Below are 21,834 nucleotides of genomic sequence, written 5' to 3'. Positions count from 1 at the left end.
GGGTGTGCAGAGTCAAACCGAGGTCTCCAGCATCGTCGATGGCGGCTCACAACGGTGACGTGTACCTGCACAGGCGGTGGCGGACAGTGACAGTGTTTTTCCACACAGGGCGAGGATCAGCGGCAGGTGGTGACGATCAGGTAAATAGATGGTCTGATCTTGAACCAGGGTAGGCGGCCAGCAGTGGCCGAACGTTAGCCAGCAGGTGGCCCGCCAGTTGGAAGGCGCTAAGCGCGCAGCATTCAGACTGTGTGCAGACCGTAGACCACAACTACTGAAGATACCACCTGGCGACGACAGCTTGTCCATTTAGGCTTGGAGACTGGGGTAGACCTGCCCTCGAAACTGGCAGCTGAATACTGCCTGTCTAAAATGAGTAGCATTGATGCAGGCTTCACTCGTATCTATTTTGCCAAGGCACTGACCGAGCAAGGTGGTGCAATTGTTAGCACACCGGACTCGCATTCGCGAGAAGGACGGTTCAAAACCGCATCCGGCTATCCTCATTTAGGTTTTCCGTGATTTCCTTAAATCGCTTTAGGCAGATGCCAGGATGGTTGATTTGAAATGGCACGGCCGATTTCCTTCCTCATCCTTCCCTAACACGATGGGACCGATGACTTCCCTGTTTGGTCCTCTCCCCAAATCAACCAACCAGCCCACCACCAAGGTACTGTTTCCCATCATGTAAGCTGCAGCAAAGGCACGCCTCATTCGCGTAGTAATCAGGTCACCAACGACACATCACTTTCTGCCTTTCTGCTGTGTCATTGATATTACGGCTCTGGCGTAGCCGTCGGGGCCGGAATTTGTGCCAATGCCCCGAGACTCGGGCAGTACTACTTGCAATACCAGATGTATTTCCTTATAAAGTGTAAGCGCACCAGGCCGGCCTCTATCTGACCTGCCTCCTTGGAGCTTCTTGTGTTAATTGTGGGTCACGTCATTACTTGAATTTAGCCATGCCAAGTAAAGCAGCTGGAGCGCAACAGGTAGATCAAGTTATGTATTCCTGAAATGCAAAGTTTGGGGCGACCTGTAACTGAAGAACCCTTCACAAGCCAAGATCACTGAAAAAGCATTTTATTGCATCGCCGGTTTCGATAGAGCTATGCTGTCGTTATGTTTGAAAGCATAAGATTCGATGACAGCACAGCTCTGTCGACACTTGCAGCATATAAAATGCTTTTTAGCGATCTTAACTTGTGAAGTTTTCTTCAGTTGCCATAATGAGGAAGTACCGAATGGGAATGGGGGAAAAGAAATTTGCGGTGTATTTTGACTAAGAGAAGTGATCAGTTGATAGGACAAATTCTGAGACATCGAAGAGACATCATTTTAGTATAGCAAGGTAGTGTCGGGGTAAAATTTTTTGGTAGAGAGAAAGAGACGAATTCAGTAAACTGATTCAAATGGATGTAGGTTGCAGTAATTACACTGACGGAAAAAATCACAACACCAAAAAATAATATTAACACACAGTAATGATATTTCGAGAATACATGTGTCTAGGTAACATACACTCCTGGAAATTGAAATAAGAACACCGTGAATTCATTGTCCCAGGAAGGGGAAACTTTATTGACACATTCCTGGGGTCAGATACATCACATGATCACACTGACAGAACCACAGGCACATAGACACAGGCAACAGAGCATGCACAATGTCGGCACTAGTACAGTGTATATCCACCTTTCGCAGCAATGCAGGCTGCTATTCTCCCATGGAGCCGATCGTAGAGATGCTGGATGTAGTCCTGTGGAACGGCTTGCCATGCCATTTCCACCTGGCGCCTCAGTTGGACCAGCGTTCGTGCTGGACGTCCAGACCGCGTGAGACGACGCTTCATCCAGTCCCAAACATGCTCAATGTGGGACAGATCCGGAGATCTTGCTGGCCAGGGTAGTTGACTTACACCTTCTAGAGCACGTTGGGTGGCACGGGATACATGCGGACGTGCATTGTCCTGTTGGAACAGCAAGTTCCCTTGCCGGTCTAGGAATGGTAGAACGATGGGTTCGATGACGGTTTGGATGTACCGTGCACTATTCAGTGTCCCCTCGACGATCACCAGTGGTGTACGGCCAGTGTAGGAGATCGCTCCCCACACCATGATGCCGGGTGTTGGCCCTGTGTGCCTCGGTCGTATGCAGTCCTGATTGTGGCGCTCACCTGCACGGCGCCAAACACGCATACGACCATCATTGGCACCAAGGCAGAAGCGACTCTCATCGCTGAAGACGACACGTCTCCATTCGTCCCTCCATTCACGCCTGTCGCGACACCACTGGAGGCGGGCTGCACGATGTTGGGGCGTGAGCGGAAGACGGCCTAACGGTGTGCGGGACCGTAGCCCAGCTTCATGGAGACGGTTGCGAATGGTCCTCGCCAATACCCCAGGGGCAACAGTGTCTCCCTAATTTGCTGGGAAGTGGCGGTGCGGTCCTCTACGGCACTGCGTAGGATTCTACGGTCTTGGCGTGCATCCGTGCGTCGCTGCGGTCCGGTCCCAGGTCGACGGGCACGTGCACCTTCCGCCGACCACTGGCGACAACATCGATGTACTGTGGAGACCTCACGCCCCACGTGTTGAGCAATTCGGCGGTATGTCCACCCGGCCTCCCGCATGCCCACTATACGCCCTCGCTCAAAGTCCGTCAACTGCACATACGGTTCATGTTCACGCTGTCGCGGCATGCTACCAGTGTTAAAGACTGCGATGGAGCTCCGTATGCCACGGCAAACTGGCTGACACTGACGGCGGCGGTGCACAAATGCTGCGCAGCTAGCGCCATTCGGCGGCCAACACCGCGGTTCCTGGTGTGTCCGCTGTGCCGTGCGTGTGATCATTGCTTGTACAGCCCTCTCGCAGTGTCCGGAGCAAGTATGGTGGGTCTGACACACCGGTGTCAATGTGTTCTTTTTTCCGTTTCCAGGAGTGTATTTAAGTGATTACCTTTGCAAGATCATAGGATAATGTAAGCGCGATATAAATCCTTGTAAATGTGAAGTGCTGGTACATTAACAACTGGTGTAACCCCCAGAATGTTGAAAGCAAGCATGCAGACTTGAATTCATTGTGTTGTACAGGTGCCGGATGTCAGTTTTTGGGATAGAGTGCCGTGCCTTTTGCACGTGGGCAGTCAACACAGGGACTGCTACTGCTGGTTGTGGATGACGCTGGAGTTGTCATCCGATGATGTCCCATATGTACTCGATTGGGAACAGATCTAGTGATCTAGCACGCAAAAAACGCGTCGACACGCTGTAGGGAATGCTGGGCTACAACAGCGATTTGTGGACGAGCGTTATCCTGTTGGAAAACGATCCGTGGAATGCTGTTCGTTAATGACAGCACAACATGCAGAATCACCAGACTGACGTACAAATTTGCAATCAGGCTGCGTGGATAACCACGAGAATACTTCCGCTGTCATTCGAAATCGCGCTCCAGTCCATACCTTCAGAAGTAGGTCCAGTGTGTCTAGCACGCAGCAGATTGATTTCAGGCTCTCAACTGGCCTCTTTGTAATCAACTCACGGCGAGGCAGGACCAGCTGTCATCAGAAAATGCAACAGACCTCCACCCTGCCCTCCAACGAGCTCTCGCCTGACACCCGCTACGGGGCGTCTGGTTCGCTGCTGTCCTTGAAGTAACAGATTTGTAACAGTTCGTTGTGTCACTGTGGTGCCAACAGTTTCTCAGATTGCTGATGCAGATCCAGTAAGACGCGCCAGAGGATGGACTTCCCTCTCGGTAGTCACGTGGCCGTCCGGAGCCCGGTCTTCTTGCGAACGTGTACATTCCCGTAACATCCGCTGCCAGCAATCATGTCGAGCGGCTACATTTCTGCCAAGCCTACAATATCGCAGAAGGGACATCCAGCTTCTCGTATCCCTTTTACGTGGTTTCGTTTAAACTCAGTGAGATGCTGATAATGGCTTCTTTGTCGCTTTAAAGCCATTCTTGACTAACATAAAACTTTCACGTCCAGTCTCAAAGGTGAGTAACACTCACTACCGTTTCAGCGTGTATTTAATGCAACTGACACGAAATTTGAACTGACTTCGTCTTTCAGATTTAGAAACACGCCTACCAACTTTCTTTTATGTCGCACAACTCCTTCATGATGTTACGAATTTTTCCCGTCAGTGTATTTTGAGGTGAAAAGGCTTGCACAGGATAGTGTCGTATACACAGCTGCATGAAGACTGAAGATGACAACAATAACAAATCGCTCTTTAGACTTTTTGATTTTTAACAGCACTATTAAAACCACACTGTTCCTTAGTCGCACCTATTCATCAAATAACACGTTCCGCACTGGACTAAGAAAAATTTTTAATAGAATGAAATTTGAATTACTGTAACCACTCCTGGCCGGCCGTTGTAGCCGAGCGGTTCTAGGCGCTTCAGTCCGGAACCGCGCGACTGCTACGGTCGCAGGTTCGAATCCTGCCTGGGGCATGGATGTGTGTAATGTCCTTAGGTTAGTTAGGTTTAAGTAGTTCTAAGTTCTAGGGGACTGATGACCTCAGATGTTAAGTCCCATAGTGCTCAGAGCCATTTGTAACAACTCCTACCGTTCATGCCTTGCTCTTTGTGGGGGAGTCGGCGCTTTAGCTGGCTAGAGACAGAGAGAGAGAGAGAGAGATAGAGAAAGAGAGAGAGAGAGAGAGAGAGAGAGAGAGAGAGAGACGGCGGCCGGAGTGGCCGAGCGGTTCTAGGCGCTACAGTCTGGAACCGCGCGACCGCTACGGTCGCAGGTTCGAATCCTGCCTCGGGCATGGAGGTGTGTGATGTCCTTAGGTTAGTTAGGTTTAAGTAATTCTAAGTTGTAGGGGACTGATGACCAAAGAAGTTAAGTCCCATAGTACTCAGAGCCATTTGAACCATTGGAGAGAGAGACCTTCAAGGTCAATCCCAGTGCTCATCTCTGCTCGTTCGTGCGGCTGTCATACTGTTATACCAATGCAAAAGGTAAAATATGTAATTTGCTAGTAGAATGGTGTAGAAGTATATAGAAGTAAGAAATACAGAGTTTGAATGTCATTTGATAAACAGTATGCTAAGAAAGCGATCTTTTACGAAATTTTGCATACAGCACGGATTAAAGATACATAGCAAAAATTTTGATAGTATCTATAATTTGTTATAAAATTATGATGTAGAAACGTTCTGTAAAGTTACATGTAATAATTTTCAAGTCTTTGAAAGAAATGTAAATTTTCGACTGTAATAAAAACATAACAGATTACCTACCATTTAGGCAAGTTAGAATATTGAGGTTGCAGCACCATATCCTATCTAGAGTATAAACCCAATGTACCAAGTTTTTTAACAAAATTTATGGAATATAAAAATGGTACGACGACGACTGAATGGGCAGTTCAGAGGGTAGAGACCACTTAAAGTTCCATTTAAAAAATAATACCAACTATATTTAAAAAGATATAGAAATGAAATTGAAATTAAATGTTCCTTAAACTAGGGTCTATGGTAGGAAAAATTAGAAAGTCAGTGCAGTTCCATTTGGGAAAGTTATTAGAAATTTACTGTATCAATGGTGCGCAAGTATAGCACTAAGAGTTCATTAGCTCATTGGTTTTTGTCAATAATGTGTCACCATCTGTAAATAAGTCAGTGGCCCAGATTGAGAATGGACCGTATAGTGATATTAGCAGCAACGATTAACACAAGCGTCTCACGGCTGTGTACAGACACACTTTCAGGGATTGCAAGAAATTTAAAAATCTCACTTTATTAGAACTGTTAGAAACTGAAATTTCGTGTGGGCTGCAAGTTGTTGAATACCTCATCTGTTTTGATGAAGTGTGTTTCATGTGCTGCCCATTTTTTTTCTTTTATAATCTGCGTGGCGAGTGGAGTATTAAAACTTTCTACTCTTAGGCGAGCTAAACTGTCTTGAGAATTACTCAAACAAAGCGTCTCAGAAAAGGAATTTATACGTGATGGAGCTTTGAGGAGATTTACATTCGAAACTGTGCCGAGTGCTGGGGAGCTCATTAGCATTTATGTAGTCTGTAAGCAAGCTGTGCATGGCAAACTATAGAACTCTGAATATATGTAGTAGTTATACACAGTGATCTTTTAATTTTTCGTTATTACTCCTTCATTTCCTTAAAGTAGTGAGCAGAAATTTATTTTTCAGCTACGGCGAACAGAAACGTGGATAAGCGGACTGCAAATTGCAAGTAACAGAGCTAGGACTATTTTCTACTTGCTTATGTACCTAATTTACAGGCTCTTGTGGCGAGAATGGTCACTATGGTAGGAAAACGGATAGTAAATGTTGCTGCCCCACACTCTGTAATAGACAGCCTCAGAGTTACGTCTGGCAAGCCATTAGGCACAGATAGCCGTAATCTGCCATGATATTATTAGCGCACCTGTGAGGTATTCATACCCCCGGAGCGTTGCATCACAGCCGTTCCGCAGAGGGGCTGACTACTGACTACAGTCGTCGCGCTTCCTCAAGCAGCGCCACCGACCCAACGCTGAAGCCGTTTCTCGTTTGCAGCTCCAAGTGTATTGAGCGCTCTTGACTGCAGCCCTATACTCACTTATTATGCATATCCTTCATACAATAGAAAGCACACAAGTTTTACATTTACTTTACTATGTAGTTGTGTATGGTTGTCAACAAGGAATAAAAGAAGCTAGCTACTTGCGGGACTTTTTTTTCTAGAAGAGACAAAAGTAACAATATTGCACAGCACCATTTTTGTAGTGTCAAAACGAATGTGGGTAGCATGAGGGAGAATTTGGAGTGAAGTGCTGCAGTAATACGAACTGTTTGGCCGGCTTCATTGTAGTAGGCGGCCAATGTGGAACCTGTGAAATCTGTAGTACGTTTCTGGAGCCTATTATCAGCTTGGAACTAGAACATTTTAACCTATTTCATGTAATTAGTAGCTAGGTACATCGCTAGTAGACTGTCTTTATGGGAATCAACGACTATGTTAGGGGCGAAACACAGCTTTGGATTGGAAGAAAGATGGAGAAGTTAAGGAAAGCAATGAAAACTTATATCAAGATAGCCGATCGGAAATGAGAACTTCTGTCCTCCCGAATGCGAGACAGCCCTTGGTAAAACAAAGTGGTTTGCACACCAACCTTCAGGGTGAGGACAGCTTTACTTACGTAACATGTATGAACAGCTTTTTTTTCACACCACTCACGAATGCAGTATTGGAAGAATGACTACTTACACAGAAAAGCCGAAACGTTATCACCACCTGCCTAATAGCGTGTTGGTCCCCATCTGGAACGCATTACAGCAGTGATCCTGCGTGACATGGATCCGACAAGTCCTTGATAAGTTTCCGGAATTAGGTGGCACCAGATGTCTACATACAGCTCACACAATTTCCGTAAATTATGGACTGCTGTTGGTATAGGGTGCGTTTTGTCGGGTTCAGATCAGGTAAAATTGGTATCCGACACATCAACTGGAGTTCATGTAAAATTGGTATACGACACATCAACTTGAGTTCACTACCATACTTCTCAAACCACTGCAGCACGAAGCACGGGGAAGGTACCAGGCACGAAGGAATTCAGGTGGTCTGCAACCACATTCCTTCTCTTGTTGCTTTGTGTGTTTCTGCTGTTCCAGCGGTTTGCACGTTTTGACAATATTGAGGTTAAGCTAGATTTTTACGTTTCTATTTTTTAACATTTACTTGTGGAAGCAAATGATGAGTCCCAGCAAGGTCCCTCTCTACCTAAACACCGCCGGTTTCTTGTCACACAGTTCTCTTTGTTCTGTTCCATCAGCTTGGTTTCCTGATGTTGCTGTCGCTTTAAATCTGTGATTTGGTTGCAGTACATGGCAGTAAAAATAATGCTGCGCTGGTATTATACACCGAAGAGCCAAAGAAACTGGTACGCTTGCCTAATATCGTGTAGGGCCCCCACAGGCAAGCAGAAGTGCCGTAACACGACGTGGTGTGGACTCGATTAACGTCTGAAGTTCTGTTGGAGGGAATTGACACCATGAATCATGCAGCGCTGCACAGAAATCGGTAAGAGTACGAGGAGGTGGAGATCTTTTCTGAACAACACATTGTAAGGCATCCTAGATATGCTCAACAATGTTCATGTCTGCTAACTTTGGTGGCCAGCGGAAATATTTAAATTCAGTAGAGTGTGCCTCGAGCCACTCTGCAGCAATTCTGAACTTGTGGGGTGTCGCATTGTCCTACTGGAATTTCCCAAGTCCATCGAAGTGCACAATGGACATGAATCGATGAGGGGTGATCAGACAGGATGCTTACGTGTCACCTGAGTCGTATCTAGACGTGTCAGGGGTCCCACATCACTCCAACTGCACTCGCCCTACACCATTACAGAGCCTCCACAAGCTTGAACAGTCCCCTGCTGACATGTAGGATCCCCGGATTCATGAGGTTGTCTCCATATCAGTACACATCCATCCGCTCGTTACAATTTGAAACGAGACTCTTCCGATCAGGCAACATATTTCCAGTCATCAACAATCAAGTGTTGACGGGCCCAGGCGAAGCGGAAAGCTTCGTTTCGTGCAGTCATCTAGGGTACACGAGTGGGCCTTCGGCTCCGAAAGCCTTTACCGATGATATTTCGTTGAATGGTTCGCACACTGACCTAGCACTGAAATCTGCAGCAATTTGCGGTTGCACTTTTGTCACGTTGAACGATTCTCTTCCGTCGTCGTTGGTCTCTTTCTTGCAGGATCTTTTTCTGGCCGCAGCGATGCCGGACATTTGATGTTTTACCGGATTCCTGATATTCACGGTACACTCGTGAAATGGTCTTACGGGAAAATCTAAACTTCATCGCTACCTCGCAGATGCTGTGTACCATCGCTCGTGCGCGGACTATAACACCACCTTCAAACTCAATAAAATTTTGATAACCTGCAATTGTAGCGGCAGTAACCGATCTAACAACTGCGCCAGACACTCGTTGTCTTATATAGGCGTTGCTGACCCCAGCGCCATATTCTACCTGAACATATCTCTGTATTTGAATACGTATGCCTATACGAGTTTGTTTGGCGCTTCAGTGAATCTCGTAGAAGTCTATCTTTGCTACAAACCTTTGTCGCCATGATTCTGATTTCTGTTTCCAGTGTCGCTATATGCAGAGCTGCATGTATTTCTGCTGCAGGTTCCCAGGGAGGGAAAAGTAGAATCCACCTAAGTGCCTTATTTTGGATTAGTTTTAATCGGATCAGATGGATTTTTATGCTATACCTCGTACGTTATATCCATGTAATATGTCAGAAAGTACTGGCCCTTTGCAGAGAGGCCGGCCGCGGTGGTCTCGCGGTTCTAGGCGCGCAGTCCGGAACCGTGGGACTGCTACGGTCGCAGGTTCGAATCCTGCCTCGGGCATGGATGTGTGTGATGTCCTTAGGTTAGTTAGGTTTAAGTAGTTCTCAGTTCTGGGGGACTGATAACCACAGCAGTTGAGTCCCATAGTGCTCAGAGCCATTTGAACCAGCCTTTGCAGAGACGAAGTTCTGTTCTTGTTGCAAGATCTGCCCTAAGAAAGAATGGCGTAAGTGCTCTGGCTATTTACGTGCACTTCTTTCACTTGACTTGTCTCTGCTGTGCTGTTTCAAGGACCTAGTGTGACACCCAAGTATATAACAGATTCTGACCACGGGATGATTGTGTCTTGTATTAGAAGATTTAGTGTCTGCTGTGGACCTTTCTTTTTGAAAAATATACTACTGTTGTTTTGTCTGAATTTCATTGTATTTCGTTTTTTATGCACCAAGATATGGCAGGTGCAATCTCTCTTTGTAGTTTTGAGATGTTTGCATAGTGTAGCCGGTCTGACATATTAAGCGCTGGGTCATCTGCATATTGTGCTAGACCGACACTCTGATGTAAGGGGATGTCATGTATTTAAAGTGAGAAGATCGGTAACGAAATGACAGACCGCTGCAGTAGTCCAGCTTTATATTTTTGCACCTGAAAGCGTACGCTCGATGTAAACAGTTTTTTTATTTGCAACATCCTCCATTGCAACTTTTTGTAATGCTGCATGTATCTTGTCTGTGTCTGTGTAGAGTGTAGTGCAATGTTTTTTGTTGTGTGATGATGATGATGATGATGATGATGATGATGATGGTCATGATGAGAGAAGGGAGAGGGTGAAACCTGGTGTGGGCACATAGCCTGCTCCTCGCGAATACACCAAAGAGGCCGCCAAGCTTCACTTCTCCATCCGACGGACGGATCAACGTCAACAGTGTCACGTGACCTCACTTCATGAGACACTGCGGAGAGGTTTGGTATGACATGGGTGCAAACTGCTGCGATCAGGAAATTTACACTTCCACCTCTCCTCCCCTCGCCGGCCAAATACTGACAGTGATAATGTGTTTCCATTATCAGGATTCAAATCGGCTTACATCCGGGCCGAGCACTACCGCGAAAGCGGGCGTTAGCAACGTCGGCCACAGAGGTGGGTAGGTAAGCATTTAGCAGCCGGTTTTGCAGTAAGTAATCTGTTATCTTCACATAACAATGTTGCGTGGGAGTTTATGTAATGTGTCTATATGTCAAATTGTCACGCCAGACTTTATCGTAGCAATAATGTCTTATCTAAATAGTGCTTATTCAACCGTGCTGCCAACTCGTCTGAACTGAAAAATGCAGGAGTACGCGTCGTGGATGCTAAAGAACACCCACTGTATCGAAGCTAGCAGCTGCAGAATCAACAGATGGCCATAACACACAATCCAGTATTGTTAAATAGTATAGTTCGTACCAATCATCAGAATTTTTTTAAGGATAAGTTAGTTGAATTTTGAGTTTGGAGTCGATTTGCGGTGTTGGTCAGTGGAGGATGGTAATCTAATTGGTAACAGGAAAGTAATAGATACCATAACGCCCACTTGCAGAAGTTGCTGAGGGTGTGATGCTTGTGCCGGATACCGGGAAGTATTTTGAAACTCAAGTCAAAACATGGTATGATCGTCTACAAAGACTTGGCCCCCATTTAAACATCCACAAGACGGAGTACCTCGAAACGATTCCATCTCCCGGAACTCTACAAAACAATGGAGCTCCTCTTACCAAGGTGGACATATTTTCGGCTGTATATTGACGGCTATGTGAATGTGGACTTGCAAGCAAGAATCAAAGCGACCAAAATGCGATTCAGAGATGCCACTGGTATTCTTTGTGATAAGAAAATGCCTAACCACCTAAAATCAAAGATTTACCGCACAGTGGTGAGCCCAGTTGTATTGTACGATACCGAGTGTTGGACCGCACCCCAAAAGCGCTGAATACTCACCACATGTCAAGGGAATTGCGAATACTGAGAAGATCATTCGACATTTCCCTGTTCGGCCACATAAACAATGCAAGGATCTGACAACTCTCTGAATTGGTACCAATCCACGAAAATATGCAAGAATGGAGATTTGGTGGTATAGGCACATTATACAGGTACCACCTGCTTTCGTCGTCATCTCAGCCTATCGTCCCACTGTCGATGGCCAGAGACAACGTAGAAGACCTAAATTACGGTGGATATACACCATAAACGCAGATCTAAGATCAAGAAGCCTAAATCCACAGTAAAAGGGGGGGGGGGAGCGGGTTGTTTGGGGGAGGAGACCAAACAGCGAGGTCATCGATCTCATCGGATTAGGGAAGGAAGTCGGCCGTGCCCTTTCAAATGAACCATCCCGGCATTTGCCTGAAGCCATTTAGGAAAATCACGGTAAACCTAAATCAGCATGGCTGGACGTGGGATTGAACCGTCGTCCTCCCGAATGCGAGTCCAGTGTGCTAACCACTGCGCCACCTCGCTCGGTCCTACAGGAAGGGTTAAGCCCGTTTTACACTAGCGACTTTCTGGTCAAAACTTACTACTCGAAGTGCGTGCGCCTTTCGTGCCTGCGTGTTAATCAGCAACGAGCCACGACGCGAGTGTGTTTATGACGTCAGTGGTCTATAGACTGCGCCGAGCGCGGAGTTCTAAATTTTCGAGACTGCTACACATTGCGCATACGCACTTACAAGGGACTAAAGCAGCGTCTGCTAACATCGGAGGTCATAACCTATTCTGGTGGAGCTCATTCCTATTATAGAAATGGAACTTGTGCTTCCGCGTCTTCTTAATCTTTATTATGTTCTTTGCTTTGTTTTCGTGGCATATGACACAGTTGCACAATGACATTGTATTTTTCCGTAATAGTGGTCTCCTACAAGACAGACAAAATATTTGAAAGGAAAAAGTACGAAGATAAAGCAAAAAGGCACTATTTACTGCGTTCTACATATTATCTGATATGTTTGTAGGTACATGTTTTCTCGAGTTAATAGATGTGTATATTATGAAAGTTTGGGTGACAGTGTTCCTGTTCTTTCAGTTCTCTGCAGTATGAACAGTTTACCGCACGACTTTTGACAAGAACTTCCGCAAAAAGTAAAGTCGCTCGCAACATCACTTCCACCATTCAGATGCCAAGCTGCACGGCAGACAGCTCTCACAACATCGGTAATTTTGGCGCTGACGTGTAAATGAAAATGACCAGTCAGAGCCGCGCGGGATTAACCGAGCGGTCTTAGGCGCTGCAGTCATGGACTTTGCGGCTGGTCCCGGCGGGAGTTCGAGTCCACTCTCGGGCATGGGTGTGTGTGTTTGTCCTTAGGATAATTTAGGTTAAGTAGTGTGTAAGCTTAGGGACTGATGACCTTCGCAGTTACGTTCCATAATATTTCACACACATTTTTTTTTTTTTTTTTTACCAGTCAGAGCAGCAAAGACTTTGTACGGGAATAAAACGCCAGGGGCGCTGCAGGAGACGCACTTGTCTCGAGTCGTCAATTGAAACAAAGTCGTACGTGTAAAAGGGGCCTTGGGCCACAGGAATTAGCTTGCACTGATCCAAAAAGCGAAGACCGCTCCAACTGGACGAAGAAGAAGAAGAAGAAAAAGAAGAGGAAAATAACTATACACACATCAAAAGAAGTTTTGCATCACCCTGGTTCCCAGAACTCCTGAAGGTAGACGTTCACTGTCGATATTGTATCACAGACACAGTCCCTTTGACTGTTCAGAGATGTCACTAACACCGCCCAAAGATGTAAACAACCATGCATGAGCAGGGCCTACTAGACGGAAGGGGTCCGACAGCCGATCAGTTCCAGTCATTCCACCAGAAAAGAGGTACACGGATCGTGTTGTCTGTAGTTCAGCCATGCCTAGACAATCAATACCACTGTTCGATTGCGTCCGCATTTTTACTTTGTGCCAGGAAGGGCTCTCTACAAGGGAAGTGTCCAAGCGTCTCGGAGTAAACCAAAGCGATGTTGTTCGGACATGGAGAAGATACAGAGAGACAGGAACTGTCGATGACTTGCCTCGCTCAGCCGCCCAAGGGCTGCTACAGCAGTGGATGACCGCTACCTTAGGATTATGGCTCAGAGGGACCCTGGCATCAACGCCACCATATTGAATAATGCTTTTCGTGAAACCACAGGACGTCGTGTTACGACTCAAACTGTGCACGATGCATGATGCGCAACTTCACTCCTGACGTCCATGGCGAGGTCCATCTTTGCAACTACGACATTATGCAGCGCGGTACGGATGGACCCAAAAACATACCGAATGGACCGCTCAGGATTGGCATGACATTCTCTTCACCGATGAGTATCGCATATGCCTTCAACCAGACAATCATTGAAGATGTGTTTGGAGGCAACCCGGTCAGGCTGAACGCCTTAGACACACTGTCCAGCGAGTGCAGCAAGGTGGAGGTTCCTTGATGTTTGGGGTGGCATTATGTGAGGCCAACGTACGCCGCTGGTGGTCATGGAAGGCGCCGTAACGGCTGTACGATACGTGAATTCCATCATCCGGCCGGTAGTGCAACCATATCTATAGCATATTGGCGAGGCATTCGTCTTCATGGACGACAATTCGCGCACCCATCGTGCACATCTGTGGACAGCATGTTCTCCAGACATGAACACTGTCGAACATGCAAGGGGTAGGTTGCAAAGGGCTGTCTGTTAATGGACGATCTGGCCCACCAACCATTCTGAGGGACCTACGCCGAATCGCCTTGGAGGAGTGGGACAATCTGGACCAACAGTGCCCTCATGAACTTGTGGATAGTATGCCACGACGAATACAGGTATGCATAAATGCAAGAGGACGTGCTACTGGGTATGAGGGGTACTGGACCACACCTCTGAAGGTCACGCTGTATGGTAGTACAACATGCAATGTGTGGTTTACAGGATCAATGAAATGGGCGGAAACGTTGTTAATGTAGATCTCTATTCCAATTTTCTGTACAGGTCCCGGAACTCTCGGAACCGAGGTGATGCAAAACTTTATTTGATGTGTGTATATGGGAAGAAGAGAAATTTGTAGACAAGAAGAGAATAGAAGCTTTTGAAATGTGGTGTTACAGACGAATGCTGAAGATTGGGTTGGTAGATCACATAACTAATGAGGAGGTACTGTATAGAATTGGGGAGAAGAGGATTTTGTTACACAACTTGACTAGAAGATGGGATCGGTTGGTAGGACACGTTCTGAGGCATCAAGGGATCACCAATTTACCAGTGGAGGGAAGCGTGAGGGGCAAAAATCGTAGAGGGAGACCAAGAGATGAACATACTAAGCAGATACAGAAGGATGTAGGTTGCAGTGTTTACTCGGAGATGAAGAGGTTGGTTGGTTCAAGGCAGGATTCGAACCTGCAACCGTAGCGGTCGCGCGGTTGCAGACTGAAGCGTCTAGAACCGCTCGGCCACACCGGCCGGCGGAGATGAAGAGGCTTGCACAGGACAGAGTAGTATGGAGAGCTGCATCAAACCAGTCTCTGGACTGAAGACCACAACAACAACAACACGGGATAAATTGGGTACATCTTACTGTTTTCAGTAGTATAATTCCAGTTAAAAGTGTTTTCGGTATTTTGTTTTCATCAGGTCTAAGAGAGAAGAGATAAAACCGTCACCTACAACATTAATATGTAGTCCAGGTAATGTAGTGCTATGTTGGGGGAAATAATGATGACTAATTAATCGCAAAGTAAATCACGTCTCGAACAGTTGTTGAAATATGTTTTACAGTAACATTGTTTTATGAGTAATTGTATCGATCGTTATCCGGAATTCGCAGCTAAACCATAGGCAGCAGCGTGTCTAGTGAGAGCGGTGATTATTTTATCATTTAGTATTGTGACCGTATGTTACTTTGAGTCATATAGTACACTCAGTGGTGTTCGGATGGTGTAATGGGTGGTACTGCTAATGTTTTCAGGATAGTTCGGGATGTTAGAGAGCTAATGTAATATTAAACACCACATAGAAACGTTTGCTTATTGATAGCTGAATTGCAGGTAGATATTTTAGAATTGCAGGAAGTAAGGAACAGCATTATTTACTGCTTAAAGAACAGGCTGCTTCGAGTATTGACCACTTTTTTTAACCAGGTGTTTGGGATATTTGCATGTGAGATGCCAACGCATGGTGTGGCTGAGTTCCTTTTGATTCTGTGTTTATTATCCTAGTGCGGTATTCGTCTTATCCACTTGTATTAACAGGGACGTAGGAACACGGAAATTAAGCAGTACTCCAGCAGCGACTGAGCAGTGCTGCTGCACGGCGCAGCAGCCAGTGAAGGCCAGGGCGCAGCTCATTCACTGCTGGGTGTTTTAATCTCCCTGGTAATAATTATCGATAAAACGAAAACCGCCCTTGAATAATTTGGGACCACTCTTCGAATGTGCACGAAAAATCTCGCTTTAAAAATCATGTTCGTACCGGGAAACAAACCCACGCTTTGCGTTGGCACTGGGCGTCGTATGAAAGACACGATGAGCAGTATCTGTCTGCGATGTCTGCAGGTAGACATTGTACAAATGAAATCGCAAATATCTGCTGAAACAGGAGAAAAAATGCGGCTAACGACTCTTATGAGGGACACCTTGTAAATTACCCTGAGCTGTGGAGCTGGCAGTGGAACGTCGCCGGCTGGCGGGCTACGGCTCGGTACTTCAAATCCGACCACCAGCAGTTATGTGTTAAGACACAAAGGAATTACAGACGTTGGCTGCAATTGGGTGTTGATTTAAATCAATGAGGAAGGATGAAAATTTACGCCGGACTGGGATTCGATTGATAGGCAGATGCTCTGACCAATAAGCCATACGGACACAATGGTCATCGCAACTGCACGTGCTATACTAGCACGTCTGCGTCAGACCCAAATTCTCAACTTATCCACACACTACTAATGTAGTTCCCCTTGGCCAGCATCCTCATTACTCGCGGCATTTCGCCGATTCCCGTAAGAGTTACAGCGTGGTGTGCACCGCACTGAAGTGATCATTGACTGTCCTCGTCTTAATTGTATGTATGTATATACTTATGTCTTACTTAGTATTTATCATTCCTGGAAGGTCCTTGAAATATCATATGTTTACAATATTTGTATATTTTACGACATCCGATGTGTGTGTAAATAGTAGATTCTGGAATATTCGATATTTGTGTAAACAGTAGAGCTCTCCGTCCAAGAGTTCCGTTCTGGCTGTGTTCATAGTACATGTGCCTTTATTTCTAAACGTTGCACTTCACTGACGACCCTGTTTTCTGATTTGAACTTGAGTGTGTTTACGACCTACACGGTGACATTTATTGAACTATATGAAGTAAAATCGTCATTACTTCTGAACGATTTACTTTAGGACGTTCAAACTGCACGGCTGGCCGCGGGGCGTGATAGGAATTAGTAGGGACTGCATGGTTTGGTTTAGCGATTTTGCCCACTTTCTTCTGGATGGGTTCGTCAATTAGCAAAGTTGGCGCATTTGGGGGACAGAATTAGCATTTCGCGATCGAGAAGTCTCTTCACCCTCGACAGGTGACTGTGTGGCGTGCAGTGTCCAGTCACGAAATAATCGGTGCGATATTCCTTGATGGCACGGTTACAACCGAACGGTACGTGAAGGTTTTGGAAGATGATTTTATCCCCATTATCCAAAGTGACCCTGATTTCGACAAGATGTGGTTCATGCCAGACAGAGCTCGACCTCATCGAAGCAGGAGACTGTTTGATGTCCTGGAGGAGCACTTTGGGAACCGCAATCTGGCTCTGGGCTACCCAGAGGTCACTGACATGGGCCTCGATTGGCTGCCATATTCTTCGGACATGGACACATGCGATTTCTTTTTGTGGGGCTATATTAAAGACAAGTTGTACAGCAATACCCCCAAAACCACAGTTGATCAGAAAACAGCCATTCTGGAGGTCATCGACATGTTCCGACACTTCAGCGGGTCATGCAGAATTTCGCTATTCGTCTGCGCCACATCATCGCCAATGGCGGCAGGCATTAATCTAAGTTCGAATATCTGTTTTGACGTTTACGTGTTGAATAAAGTGTGTCACTCCCTACTTTGTAAATAATTTACGTTTGTTTTCACGTAGTCCAGTAACTGCTACCCTGTATATACTCGTACTTGGAGAGTCACTAAGGCGTAACATCCCTCACATTTCGGGAACCGTTTCAGATATCGAAATGATAGTACGCTAAGGGGCATGTACTTTGATATGTAGTAAAGAGTGTTAACACATTTATCGATCGTGATATTGAAGCACGTATGATTTTTTAAATATAATGATATATTACATTCTTAAACGGCTTCCGCAAGCGTTTGAAAAGACGAGTGATCTGATGTAATGCCTGTTATTGTTGAGGTTGAAACTCATCGCAAAGGAATCCGAGAAATGTACTAAAATGGGAAAGCAGTGTGACCGGAGTCAGCTGTTGCTATGTCAACACCCCCAAGCAGTGTTCTCAGCGAGGCTCCACCGTTAAATGCAGCAATAAAAGTATACGCTTGTAAAATAAAACCTCACTTCCTGTACGACATAGATACAGGGTCAGCTATGAGTTTTGTATGTGATACTATGACATATGCTAGCGTCCAGTGTATCAGACAAGGCTTAGGAAAACTATTTCAAATGTATGCACATTGCCAAGTTTTTGTGGAAACAGCTACAGTTGCGTCAGGCAGTTTTACTTTTAAGCGCTTCCTGTTGCTGCTTACTTGTCAAAGCCGAAGCAGAAGCATCGGTCATTCATATTTCATAACGATAACAGCCCTATTCAAGGGAAGTTAGAAAAGTACTGTATTAACTCTCTTAGATATGGATTAAAACTGACATGTCTTTGCTAGGAGACGCCTGAATGCTTCTCAAAGTAAACCACTTGCTGTCGGACAAATGTGTCTATAAATACTACACGAACTTGTAACTAGCCGAAATACACTTTAAATAAACTAAACAGTTCATTCAGAACGACTGAAAACATGTCACCCACAAAATAAATAATGTTTTTAACGAAACGTAGTTATACACTTAAATATGTGCTCAAATTGTTTTCCGTCGACTGCCACACACATTTACAATCACCGTCCGAGAAATACATGAACAGATGAGAGTACTTTAGATGATACGGCGTTGCATTCTGTGGCAGTTCGACGGCGCGTATCGTCTGGCGTAGTTGGAGCTGCATGATAGACTGCATTTTCCAGTGTTCCGCATAGAAATAAATTGAGAGAAGTCAAATCAAGATTCCTGTCCAGTCATTGTACTGCAGCATTCCGTCCTATCCAGTGGTCAGGAAATTTTTCATTCAGTATTAGCGTTGAAACAAGGGAAGAGTGAGCTGAGCAATCGTCCTGTTGGAACTACATACACTGTCGCTTATCCAGTAGTACCTTTTGTGGGAGAACTGACAGAAAGTTCGTAAGAAAGTGTGCATACGTATTTCCATTTAAAATTCCTGGGATGAAAAAAGGTCACACACTGGAATTTCCTGTGATGGTGCACTATAGGTTCACGCCTCAAGGTCGCTGTTGTTGTATCTGACGAAACCAGCACGGCTTTTCAGCTGGCCAGTATTGTATGTATTGTATTGTATTTACATTACCGTTTTTCGTAAACGATGCTTCGCTGGTAAAGAGCACACGTTGGAAAAACCTAGTGTTGTGTCCCAAGTGATGCAAGGCGAACCAACAAATTTCTATACGTATTTCGAAATGATATCCTCCGAGTGCCTGATGTAGCGGCAGGTGATAACGTTGGAACTTATGGTGGTTACGGAAACGGGTTTGTCTTGAGTTCATATTTCTCTTGTATACCGAAAGTCGTTGGAGATTTTAGAGCGATGCGTGAGAAAAACAAACTTTGGATGGAAACCTGTGTCTGAAACCGTTAACCACCGAGACAAAAGAGCATGACATTCATAGGCGCCAAGACTTTTCCACGCGGCAGCTAGCTTCATCTTCTTCACTGGCGATTGTGGCAATCAGTCGTGATCACTGAATAACAAACAACATTGCAAGACGTTCCGCCTTCGGTCCGTCAGCGTAAAATGGTTTAAATGGCTCTAAGCACTATGGAACTTAACATCTGAGGTCATCAGTCCCCTAGAATTAGAACTACTTAAACCTAACTAAGTTTGTTGCAACATTTCTGGGACGCCCTGTATATAAGTCATCTGTTCTTTTGTGTATGACAAGCAGACCATAGGGAACAGTACAGTCTGCTTTTGTTATCATGTAGTATATGTACTGCTAACAATGGCTGAGATCAGCTACAGGGCAAGCCTATAAAGCATCACAACTAGTGCCCTGCAACAGTATAGAAATTATAAATAAAGAATGAAGTCAGTGACAAAGGCCACACAATGCAAATGTCTCAGAATAAAAGCCTATATTTAGCTTGCTGAAGACAGTTTGTGTGTGTGTGTGTGGCTGGGGGGGGGGGGGGGGGTAGAGGGCAGGGGTATGGGTAGTGGGTAAGGGGGATAGGGGTGTAGGGGTTAAAGGAGGTACGGAAGTACGGGCGTAGGGGTTGGCAGTGTCTGTTTCTCTTAATGTAGCACTGAAAAGCTGTTAACATTTAACAATTTCTATTAAACAAAGAGCATGTCTTGTGTTTAATGGCCTTCCGAATTTTGGTTTTCCATGGTTTTCCTAAATCACTTGAGACAGATGCTCATCCTTCCACAATTTGTGACTGCACTACTTTTCTAAAGATCTCCCCATCGATTGGACTTTAAACCCTAATCTTGCTTCGTCTGTGGTAGGGGAAGCAGATGAAAGTCTTTTTGTGGGGGTTCTGTGAAATTAATAATTCGTCTTCAACACTCTGTCAGTAATGTCGCTGTTTCCTGAAGGTTCAGGATTCGAGTCCCATTGCAGGCGTGGTAGCGTATCCAAATACGCTGTTACTGTGTGTGTGTGTGTGTGTGTGTGTGTGTGTGTGTGTGAGTGAGTGTCCTGTAACTGTAAGGCTCAAGGGTGTCTGTTTTTACTGTGACGCAATTACAAAGAAAATGTTGTAGAACAGTTGTGATTGAAGTGTAATGTATTCTTACAGAAAATTAGTGGCTGTCCGATACAGTTAGAAGGCTGACTGTATGACGAGCGGCTGAATGCCATTAAGATATTGTTATGGAAATTGCGTACACGTATCAAGTGTTTGTAGTCTTAGAATGCTGTTCAGTGTTCGGATCTTTATCAAGTGAAGCAGATGGAAGATCTGAGTAAGTTAGGATCGTGGGAAACTTTGTCCTTGCGAAGCGTTAGTGTGAGACTCGAGGGAACTGCTACTTAGGTAGACAGTGTAACAGTTCTGAAACCTCCACCCTGCAGAAATTATGATAATGAGGTAAGAGATTCAGGGTACATACAAATGCTTAAAGATAATCATTTTTCTATTGCTCAGCACAGGAATGTTATAGGAAAGGGAATGGCTAACTAATATTGATAGGAACTACCTACCGCCACGCACAGTAAATAGCTTACAGACTCTTTTTGTACACGTAAATCTCTTATTCTCAACAATCGAGGATTTCTCCTTAGAAAAGAAGGTTAATGAAGAAACAAAAAGGCTAATGTGTGTAGAGAAAGATATACCTCGATAAATAGAGGAGTGTAGGTTGGACTGGTATGGCCACTTCAGGCAATATCGTTGGCCAGGAAGATATGGGAACTATAGTTTAGATTAGATTAGATTAGATATACTTTCATTCCAATTGATCCGTAGTGAGGAGGTCCTCCAGGATGTGGAACATGTCAGAAAAACAACAATACATGACAAATATTTATAACTAAAACAAATAAGCTAATGTACAATTCCACAGGTCCCAAGTGGAATGATCGTCATTTTTTAATGAACACTATACGAAAGAGTCATTTTACAAATACTAATGCACTGAATTTAAAATAAAAAAGTTTATTTATTTATTTATAAGGTAATAAACATGCAATACAACTACTACAATACTTATTTACAATGAACACATTACTGCACTGAAAAGGTGCAGAAGTTAAATTGTACTTACACACACACACACACACACACACACACACACACACATATATATATATATATATATATATATATATATATATATATATATATACAATGAACACATTACTGCACTGAAATTGTGGAGAAGTTATATATATACAAATCAGTTGGTTTTACTGAGAAATTCATCAATGGAGTAGAAGGAGTTGGCTACTAATAAATCCTTTAGGCTTCTCTTAAAGTGTATTTTATTGGTTGTTAAGCTTTTTATGGCTGCTGGCAAGTTATTGAAAATGTGTGTTCCTGAATAATGCACACCTTTTTGTACAAGACTAAGTGACTTTAAATCCTTGTGAAGATTATTCTTATTTCTAGTATTGATTCCATGAATTGAGCTGTTGGTTTGAATAAGTGATATATTTTTAATGACAAATTTCATTAAGGAA

The sequence above is a fragment of the Schistocerca nitens genome, chromosome 3 (genome assembly GCF_023898315.1).
Source record: "Schistocerca nitens isolate TAMUIC-IGC-003100 chromosome 3, iqSchNite1.1, whole genome shotgun sequence".
In the NCBI taxonomy this organism is placed as follows: domain Eukaryota; kingdom Metazoa; phylum Arthropoda; class Insecta; order Orthoptera; family Acrididae; genus Schistocerca; species Schistocerca nitens.
This window is presented reverse-complemented; position numbering follows the sequence as displayed.